Here is an 11,278-nt window from a genome sequence, read left to right on the forward strand (position 1 = left end):
AGCACACAAATTATACTGTTATGGCTCAAACAGATATGAAATTACATGGCCTTCTTCCACAGAGACATTTTATGTTTCCATAATCTAAGTACTTGTATACCATTTCATAACATAGAGGTTGAAAATTTTCAAGAGCGTAGAAGCACACAATAACTTACTATGTAGGCATTGTATGAGATGCAGTGATGGCCAAGACAACCCATAATCAGTGCAAACTATTGCATTTTATGCGAAAATACTCCAGAAGCCGGGTGAAGACATGATAACTGTAATAACAAAAACGGCTAGACACAAAAATAACAATTTAATTAAACGTTTTGCCTCCCGTGCGGGAGGCATCTTCAGTAATGCAAAGTGCAAATGAGAGTCGTACGGAAAATTCGGCTATTTAGGCATCACGTTTGTGTACACATTTGGCAGGGGGCCACGGTTCCTGTTGACCAGCGATGAGTCACTTGCGCGTTTGTCGTTCTGGATGAACCGAGATTCCAGCAGCTTTCTCAATCCCTGCCTTTTCACCCTCGCCAAGGTTGATGCTTTGTCAAAGTCGAGTTGGTGGCCTGACGTCCATGCGTGGTCGACGAGTTTGGATTTGAAGCGGATGGCAGACTTTCTCTTGCTAACCCGGGTCAGATAAGGTCGACCAAAGGGTTGCTCGTCGACATTTTTAAATCAATTGATGTTTTTATATGCTATTGTCTAGTGTCTGGTATAAATGAATCCACACTTAGTTTTGACCAGAAAAGAAATTTGGGGACAGGAAAAGCTCTAAGGCATGAAGAGGTGGACAGTCCCATCAACGTGCACTGATGGAGGGGGCACGTTTGAAATTGAATAACTAAAACGATAAAATTAGGAGAATTTTAGTACTTTTTAGAAACAAATTATGGGTACAGCTTGGTTGTAATATACGGTAAAAATAATTGTTGTTATTATATTTCGTTTTTCTAAAAATTGTCAAACATGCCTGCTCGAACAACAAATGGCAAAATGTGGAGGCCTGTATCTCATTAAATAATTTAATCATTATCGTATACTCCTCAGATAGCATTCTACTTATATATGCCTATCATTTAAAAAGTATATGAGGTATCTGAGTGATACAATAGTCGGTATATATTTAGGCAAACGTGAAAAAAAATTTAAACAACGAAAAATTTCGATGCAAATAAAAAAAAAACACCACCTTCGATTTTTGTAAAGTTTGGCAACCCTGTAATACTCTATTTCGGCCTTCACTTCTATTAAAAAACGTGTTGCATTATTTGAATGAGAAAGAAGACACAACTTCCCAAAGCAGGGTCCTTTTTCAAAGCCTACACTTAGCTGTGCCCTATATGAAAAGTGACCCTTGAGTTCCAGTTTCAGGAACCTAACACACATCTTTCATATAGTTTATTCAGATGAGATCACTGACAACTAGAGCAATCGGTCACACAGTAAAAGTGAGGAGAAACTATATACAACATACAATTAGAGACTAGTGATTCGAGAAAAAGATGATGCAGTGTGAAGTTTTACTTTCCGGTATATTTTATATTTAGAATACAAGAAATAAGTTTACTTCCGCATGCAAAAATAAAGATAGAATACTACAATCGTTTAGGTTAGCTATGTATTTCCGGGGACAAACCATTTCAGGTGAGGGGTGCCACCGCGCCAGACCGTAAGAGCTTGATACTCGGTGTACTAATGGATTGTGGCAAGCCGAGATATTTTATCCTGCGCGATGATAACATTTCATGTTTGTCATATGGTGATGAGATAAAGAATATAAGCTATCACCAAGTAAAACAGTAGGGTAAATACCCCGCGAAGAAAACTGTGATAAATTCTGCCATTAAAATCTTAATCTTAATTCAACTGTGACAAATAAGATGTACCTGATTCAAAATTAGTAGTCCTTGCGGATTCAAATTCGGTACTTTACGCTAAGGTTTTTCTCGATGTACCCATTTAATTAAGTTTCTTCTAACCAGATCCGACTGTCCGTGCTTCATATATGTCAGAGTTTCCTTCTGTTGATGACTTGCACAGCCGCCACTCGTGCCAAGGCTGAATGCCAGGAAAGGTGCACACAGTCAGCCACTCTTTTTTTTTTTTTTTTGTTTTGTTGACGATATCAAACAATTTTATTTTTGTCCTGATACACAAGGTGCACCCAGTTTCTCGGATAGAACAATCACCATTGTCCTGACCTTCTGAATTGCGTTTATTGAACATTCTTTCAGGTTGTTCAGCGTGTCCTGGTGCTTCACGAGTTTGCCAACTTTGTCGCATGGGTTCTCCCATGTCCAGATGCAGAAAATAATAACTGGGCTTGTGGGCAATCGCTCTGTGCAAACTGGTGAAGCTGGTAGCGATTCTTAAAATGACTGGCGGCCCCGTCATGTGCGTGTGTCACGTGCAAGTATACCGCAACGTTGGCTTCAACCCACTCACTTTTTCTAGAGCCAAGCACGTGTGAGCGGGGTCGTCACACATGTCCCCACTGATGATAGCAAAGCTGTTTGTAGATTTTCTTGTCGTCACTACACCTGTAAATGTCGTAACTTTTTTTTGCAGTGGTTATTCAGCCCTCTTGAAGTTGCGGTTTTTTGTACGCCCTCCGTACCACACTTTGACCGTCCATACTTGCGGGAACACCAAAATGTTGAAGTTACTCTCATCCATCTGAAACCTCAAAGTTTGGGGACCGTCTTTCTGATGCCAAGTAGCAAAAACCTTCCGCTTTCCTTTGTCGCCAGCTTTGCTGCGATCGACAGGCTGCAAAGAAACTTGCTTCAAGCTGTAGCCATGTCCAACCAGAAGGCGGTCCAATGGAATCGTGCTGATTGCCAGCCGGGGTCGCTGTTGTTGAAGCTTGCTTTTCTGCCGTTTCAGGCTGTAGGTCAAATGGTCGTTCACCAACTGCGACACACCGGTCAAAACGTCAGAATGGAGTGTTGATTCAGACCTTCTACGAGCCTTTGGCAGATTCTTGTCGGTTCGCATGATAGATCTGGCGGTCATGATTCTGATGTCAAGTTTTCGTGCGAGAGGTGCCAGATCGCCACGGCGTCTTGAGCAATCAAAAAGCCTCGCTCGTTCTTGGTCAGAAACCGTGGCGTGCTTTATGCAAACATTATTGGGGCCTTTGTTAGGCCTGCCATGTCGGCGACCAGACAAAGCACTCGGTCTTCGAAGATTCATTGCAAAATAAGTAGAGACGCAGAGGATTCAAGATAGTTGTGTTGTGGCGACACCTTTGCCGAAGGGCGTCGTCTGCTTGCAGCCTTGGTTATTCCACGCGTATGGAAACCCGAAGGTTCAAATAGGGAAACAAGACACATTGACTGTCACTTAGATGTGTCAAAAATGAATGTAGAAAATGCAGCGAAGCCACCGATCTTCAAATAATGGGGAGCCCTATTGTCTGAAGACCGCTGGCTTTGCTACATTCCCGTAAGAGTTGAGCCTTTTTCTTTTTTTTTACTTGTTCCTCAGGTATATCCGCTCTTTGTAAATTTTTGCAAAACACAATGCGCTATCTGGGGGCAACGCTGCTCAAAATCATAGCGCGATAGGCTAAGAAACCAAACTTTGCGGTTGATTTAAAGAGCCTTGCGCTGTTTGGGACACCCGGTAATGTGCCCGCCACGATTGGGCTGCGTCTGCGCTTCCCTGTGGCCGTATTTATCTCTCCCCGGAGTAAAGGTTTGTTACCTTGACACTCGAAACCTACCCATGTTGATCATTGCTCTGGACGTGTTTTCTGTCATTCGACCCACACGAGTTACCTGGAGCTCAAGTTTAATCGTATGCCCTGCAGTCGTAAGCAGCACGAACGGTAACACACCGCCAAGTTTTCCGTTTATCAATGCTGGAAGGTGCCTGAAGAGTCTGTGTGTTTGACAGTCCGGAAATCACTGTCAACATTCCCCGGTGCCAGTGATTGAAAAAATCATCATAAGTATCTTTCGTTCCTCTTGTTATCAGATTGCGCTTTGTTCGCTGGCGGATCGAGTGTACACGTATCTGGAATCGACATGATCACGGTGCTGTTTGACGGCGCACGGAGGGAATTTGTATTTTCAGTTTCCAGGGCATGCATAAAAAGTTAGCTCCAACTGTGGCCCCGAACATTTGTATTGCACAGTGCTAGGGCAAGCCAATGTACACTGGAAAACTTGACTGCTGTGCATGACGTCTATGCCGGTGCAGTCATGGTCTATGCGAAATCCTTTTGCTAGGAGCCGCACCGTGGCCCCACCGTCTCGGTGCAGGCTTTCCGGAGCTTCTGCTTGGCCCCTTTCTACGGGGCATACATCCTATTTAGGTCTTAAATTTTGGAGGAACAGCATAAGGTGGGTCACTCGATTGCAACATTTGCACGTTTTGACAAGTTTCGGGAAGTTTAAGCTCGTTAATACGACTGACTGTTTTCAAACTTCCAGACGTCCGGGGGTTTCCAGAATACCCTAGAGGCCCCTCGATCTATTAGGTTCCCTCAAATATCCCTGCTCCTAATTGAAGTGTTCTCCAAATGAAGCATTAATTTAGACACCCAAACTGTCTATGTATGCTTAAGGGGGGAAGCTGGTCTTTAACTTTTTTTTTTAATTTTAGTTCATTGTGCTGAAATTTAGTATGCTGAAGCACTTCTCAGTGGTGATTTCAAATATGCAATTAGTTTTCAGATAGCTCTACTTGATGCTGAGTTATCAATAAATTTGTCATTTTAATTAAGTCCTCCTTACGGGTCGTTAGCATAAAATGTTTCAGAATATATCAGAATTTTTTATAGAATTGCATTCCCCAAGACATGCTTTGTGCGGTGATGTTATTTTAAGCCTGATTTAATGATATTACATTGGTAAAAAACATTTGCAACCAAGTTGCACAAAACGGGAGACTATATCTTTTTTAAACTAATTAATTAAAATTATTGTATGACATATGAAGCAACAAAAATAGCATCACCGCACGGCTCCAGCATTTCAGAATAAAATGATACCATAGTTGTTTCGATTGACCGCAAGGCAAGCCTGAGAAAAGCCCCGTAAGGCTGTGGCTGTATTCCCAAAAATACGAACGGAGATAAAAGCACTTGAAGTTTGTGCACAAGTTTACAAGCATTTAGAGCATCCCGGGGCTGTAGTCCTGGTTCCCAGTCCTTGTGTGCCTCCTGGCAAGCTTTCTCACTGTCAATTCGCTCTCTGAGCGGGCTTTGTTAGCCTTGCGCAGGCGGCCTCGGTCTTTCTCGAGGCTCCTTCGGGCAAGACATTGTCCGGGGGCGAAGCCCAGACACTCCGTGACAATTTGGTTTGTCTTTAGTACACCCTGGTTGTATCGGGAGATCGCCTCTGCCACTGCCCTCTGCACACTAAACAGAGAGGCATGTTGGGTCTTCGGTGCAAGACTCCAGATTACAGAGTGGAGAGATTCACTTGCGTTTTGGGTCATTCCGTCACTGCACCGTTGGAGGAGGGCTTCATCACTCAGCCGGGCAAACACAGGCTCTAGAGCCACACGGACCTCTGTGGGCAGGGCTTTCTTATGAGCAGGTGGCTCTTTTCCGTCGGCAAGTGCGCGGTTGTGGCCACACCACGAGTCCGTACCCTGTGGGCACAGGCTGTGATCAGGGGCTTCATCTGTGGAAGTCATATGTAGAAGCGTCGCTTGCACTGCCTTCTTCATGGCTGGGACATCATGCTTATGGCTTCTTAGAGCGTAGCCATAATAGTTCCCTATTTTTTTTAATTTTGTCTTGAGTCAGCCTCCCCCTCCCTCCAAGAGGTTGTCGTTGAGCCATTTTCTTCTCCACCAGACTGCGCAGGGCCGCCCCCATTCTCTTATGGACATGGTTGAGGCAGTCCTTCTTTTGTACAGTTACAAAGCCGTAGACTTCCTCTTCTGTCAGGGCATGAAAAGTGCGGCTGTCGCCATCTGACAAAATGGTCGTGTATCTCAGCTCATGCTTCAACAGGGACCGACGAAACATGGTGAGGGCCTTCTCCACTTCCATGTGGCCCGCCTTGCAGTCAACATTCATTTGACATGTGTGTTTCTTTTGCCACTCTTCAAAGGCCTCCTCGTCAGGGTTTGGTCCCACCGTACATCCCAGGCAAAAGTTTGAAACGACCTCGTGGTCAATCACAAGCCCGGTATAAAGTTCTATGATGCAGCCCACACCAATGTGAGAGTCGTGGCCCCGTGTCTTCCAGCTCCCATCAAAAATCACATCAATGTTGCCTGGAGGACTCATGAAGCCCTTGTAAAGCTCCTTGACTACTGCAGCACCTTCACTCTCACATGCTGCAGCGGCTGTCAAAGATGCTTGGAGCGTCTTGTCCAAGTGACTGTTGAAGGTCTTGTGGTGCACGCCACGATGCGAGATGTTCATGCATGCCCAAAAGTCTGTAAGAGCAGTGGCCCCCTTCCCGATGCTCTGCATTGCCTGCATTGATCTGATATTCACCTCAAAAGGCGTTATCTTGGCGCTGCCGGACACCCTTGGTGAGGAGAAGTGCTGCTCACGTACCTGGCAGGTGGAGCACACCAACACAAGCTTGTGCGCAAGTCCGTAGTCCTGGCCTTCTTTCTTCAAGGTGACGGTGCTGGCACCACACTGTCCACACTTCGTACGCGAGAAAAACGCATTCAGCACGGCCATGTCGACGATTATAAATTCGGTTCCACGCTCGGTCTCGGTGTTCTCAAGATCAACATTGAGCAGGTTGAATTTTCTCTGAGTTGCGGACTGTGCTGCTAAACGGCGCTTTGTCTCTCCTACTTCATTCAAAAGCCCCGACTGTTCTTCGGCCGTAAAATACGTGGTGTCGATCCGGTTACCGCTGAGACCAGACATACTTGGTGTTGCATCGAAATCGGAGAGTTCGGGATCGGAGACTTCGGGATCGGCGACTTCGGGATCGGCGACTTCGGGATCGGCGATTTCGCGATCGCCGACTTCGGGATCGGAGACTTCGGGATCGCCGACTTCGGCATCGGCAACTTTGTGATCGACAACTTCATGATCGGCAACTTCGTGATCGACAACTTCATGATCAGCATCTTTGTGATCGGCGACTTTGGGATTGAAGACTTCGGGATCGGCGTCGATGCGATCTTGTGCGTGCAGCTCCGACTGTGTTGCTTTCGGTTCAACTTGAGTCGACTGGCGCTGACCCTTATTCCACGCACGTTTACGTTTTTTTCCATATGCTTGGCGCGTTCGCGATTTCAAGCGGTGATCGTCGGCCATGTCGATCGCCGTTCAAAACGTCCAAACAAAGCGCGGGTCCTCAGAGCAACCACGTTTCTCCGATGATACAATACAACACAGTCGAAAAGTTCACGAGAAGCGTACGTACTAGTACGAAAATGCACAAGAACAAAACAAAACTCACACAGCCTTGACAAACATCGAGAAAAACAACGCTAAATAAACTTTTAGAAGCAATCCGATCGCGAAACGAAAGCAAAATCGAAAGCGGTAGCAGACGACGCAGCGTACGACGAAGAGCTGGGGAGAGCCCCGAAGTCACCGAAGGAGCGAACGGGGGAGGAGGAAGACGCGCCAAGCGAAGGAAATTTGAGATGAAGGGAGAGAGGAGCCAATGGCAACAGCGCATTCCCGCGAGCGCGCGCTTCGGCCAATGAGTGGCTTGAAATCGGGCTGCGGGAGAACGGCCGTATCGTAGGCCATGCTGCGCTGATGCCATTTTGAAAAAGTGCAAACAAAAGAGCGCGAAATCAGCTTTCAAACCATACCAAAATGGCGGCGGTTGGAGGAGCGGTTTCGGAATCGCGGTTGTGCGAAGTGAGGCGTTATTTTGAAGTTCGTCCTTCACTACAGAGCCGTTCCGGCCTCAAAATACTCGTTTTATTTATACTTTGCGATTGATTTGAGCATAGATATTTTGTACAGATATAGTTTGAAATATGTAGACTTCAGAAATTTATTTTTCTAAAAATCGATTTTTTTTCGATTTTTTTTCTCTCTAAGACCCGTTGCCCCCCTTAACCACGCCTGGCGTAAGCGTCATTGTTTATGAAGTCTGCAGGCTTCTACGCTGTATTACTGCACCAATACTGAAACCTGGGTACCTGTGTTCGACTTTGAAGAAACTAGAAGCAGAAGTGACTTAGCGGCAGGAGGAGCGTAACCAAGCAACGGCGCGCACCGCGAAACCGCCCTCTTTGACGCCGTGATGACTTGGCAAGATTGGCGTCTGTCACTCTTTTGAGAGGAGTCAAGAGCCAACCCCCGATGAGCGGAAGGAGCTACGCTGTCCCCCTGCCGTACCTACTTGGAACCTAGTCCCTACGCAAGCGTAGACTTCCCTGGCAACCAGAGGAGCATTTCCTGGTTTAGTGAAGCGATGGCAGTCAATCCCTCGCAGCGGCAACCTTCCCATCTGCTCTATTTTAAAGAAACTTGTCAAACTAAAAAAATACATGTGTTCTATTGCAATAAACAACTGATTTTGTTGCGGTTCTAGAAAATATTAGATGGAGTAAACTCGCATAAATGGTTAGAACAACATGCGGGACGCGGATGAGCGCCTAGTTCAAATCACTGTCGCTGATGACGGCTCAAGAAATGAGAGGATGTGGCCTGTCATGCTCACTCTTGCATTGTGATTCGTTCCTCGGCGTTCTCATTGGCTAATGCGGCTATCTCATTATCTGCGGAGCGATAATAAAAGGTTCCAGACTTGCAGCACCCTGCGTTTCATAAATTGCCAGTGACTATGGTTCAGACAACATGGAGGATGGGAGAAGGCAACGTGTGACCGTGGCCCAGAGGGAGGAGCTTGATACATTTATGTTCGAGAGCCCCTCTCTGGTACGCGTCGCAACAAAGCTGAGCCTGGCACTGTCCAGACACAACAAGGTTTGTCTGGAACGAGCTGACCTGCCGGCTCAACTTTCTCGGGCCTCTGAGGAAGGAGCCGGAAGGTTGGAAACGCTTCTGGGCCGTGCGGGTGTCGAAGGTGCGGGGCACGGGCTGTGGAGCTGGCGAAACAGGCGAGGTAATCTGCGTAGTCTACTCATAGTGTGGACCAAGCTATTGAATTACTTCCTTTACTCGCAGGCAAACGGGGCGGAGGCGGCCGGGTGCGCTCACTGTCTTCATCATACGCACATGGTTTGACGCTGATGGGGGAGGCCTCGGCCCTGGGCGCTCCCGGGATTTCTGTCCCGGCGTTTCAGGACGAGGCCGAGGTGAGTGCACACTTGAACACAACATACTATTGCACATGCAGCTGTTCAGTCCAAATAGAGAGGAGAATATCCGTGCAGGGTTTTATTATCGGTGAGCTACGATGTATACTGCAATGAAATGTGATAAATATGAACGTGAATATATGCATTAAAGGTGCTGGCACTTTTTATAATTCAGCAAATCAGAGGGCGGATTAATTCGTGCACGTAAAGGCAAGACCTAAAACAAAAGCACTTACGACAAAAAACATTATATTTATTGCAGTGATACTGGAGTTTCTAAGGCTAAAACAAGTGTAGTTTTTGTGTAGTCCTTTTTCTAGTTTTTGTGTTTGTTGCAACCCTCAGTTGTATTGTGTGCATGCTGTCGTAAGACTATTTCTGTATTACAGAGGTATATTTTCGCATAACAGGGGAAGTGCAACCTTTCGAGCTGCTACTAGACATGTTTGTGGAGTCAATCCTTGACATGAATGGCACTACATCTGAAACAGTGTAATTTTGTTTCCCCTGAGTGGAATACAGCCTCATGAAACCCACTTTCAATATCTAGAAAATGCAGTCAAGTCCTGTGTGCTGCCTAGAACTTATAAATTCCCTCCTAAGGGAGACCCGCAGGTGCCCAGGCAGGTCACAAGCAGCAGGCAGCCGGGCCGGTGCCCTCCACCTCACGGGCTGAGATCTCTTATGAGGACAACTAAGATTGTGTGATATGGCAGAAGAATTCTTTGTTTCCTGGCAGATGTGAGGCCCCCTGCAAGGCCCCAGGTGCGGCCAACGGCGCCTCGTGTTACTCCCCGGATATCGAAGCAGGAGCGGCACGACAGGGCTGCCATGCAGGCTGTCGCCAACCAGGCTCTCCATCTGCAGCAGAACAAGGCGAGGGACGCGCGGGACGTGGAGCTCCAAGGCCAGGTATTGGCTCAAACATAGAACTGAGTAACATGACTAAATAAATACGAGTTCAACAAAGATGCCACTGTGAAAGTGGGACTGAGCAGAAGGCAATGGAGATCCACAAAAGCATAATGCAAACAGAGCTGTTACATATGCAAGGTTTTCACGCCTTCTGCCCCGTCTTCCCAGCTCCTGCGTTCCATCGAGACCCTCAGCCACCGCATGGAGGCTGTTGCGGAGGCCAACCAGGAGCAAGCTCGCGTCACACAAGCGGGTGGCCCTGGAACTCTAGAACACGACCTGCGTGCTCGTCGGGGTCGTTCTGCTGCTGACTGCCAAGAGCAGCCAAGCCCAGCGCAGCCAAGACCTGCCTAGCCCTGCCCAGCCACCCCCTCGTCCAGCCCAGCCCCGCCGAGCCCAGCCCGGCCGAGCCCAGTCCCGCCGAGCCCAGCACCGCCCCCCGCAGGGGCACCTGTGAAAGCAGGTGTTTGGAGAGTGGCGTCTCCACGGACCCCGAGCCATGCGGGTTCGCCCACCCACGTCTGGCTGTGCGTGGCTTTTCCGTGTCCGGGGAAAAGGGCATCCTGGTGGTTGAGCCGAGCCCGGGGTAGGTTTGGACCCTTCGGGGCCCCCCGGGTGAGGCAATACATCACTTCCCCACTGAACGCAAAGATGGCTACAAGACGGCTAAAAGACGTCTTGGCAAGATGTACAATACGTCTTGTAGACATCCTGACAAGACGTTATATAGCCCAGGACATCTTGAAACGTCTTGTAGCCGTCTTCTAGCTGGCATAACGCCCAGTCCTTGGGCTGCAAGATGTCTTGCAAGATCTACCATAGACGACTTGAAAACTATTACAGGACACCTAGTTACGGCCTGGATATTTTAATCCCAAAAAGCCATAAGGCTTTGAATAGCTAAACTCCTTATATAGTGGTAAGGACAAGTACTAAAGCCGATTCGTACTGCAGCGACTGACTATGTGAGAGGGCTAACGTCGAGATACAACCATGACTTACCATGGCAATCAAGAATTGCAACACAAATTAGTTGCCTTAGCGGCTTTCAGTCTCTTGAGTCAAGTCTTTGCAATATAGTCAAGCGCTGTTGCAAAAATAGGCCTTTGCACCAAGCTGGTGTGAATAAAATGACATAGTTAACATA

At 47.3% G+C, this 11,278-nt stretch overlaps 1 long non-coding RNA gene across 1 annotated transcript; it reads left to right on the top strand.

Moving 5' to 3' along the window:
- The first annotated feature begins 8,526 nt into the window (after positions 1-8,526).
- Positions 8,527-10,642, top strand: LOC120836160. Its single transcript, XR_005717139.3, has 4 exons — positions 8,527-9,020; positions 9,083-9,213; positions 9,956-10,128; positions 10,300-10,642. It is a non-coding gene; the product is annotated as an uncharacterized LOC120836160 (long non-coding RNA).
- Positions 10,643-11,278: the final 636 nt, after the last annotated feature.

Source organism: Ixodes scapularis, unplaced genomic scaffold, assembly GCF_016920785.2.
Source record: "Ixodes scapularis isolate PalLabHiFi unplaced genomic scaffold, ASM1692078v2 PGA_scaffold13__105_contigs__length_92229423, whole genome shotgun sequence".
Lineage (NCBI taxonomy): Eukaryota > Metazoa > Arthropoda > Arachnida > Ixodida > Ixodidae > Ixodes > Ixodes scapularis.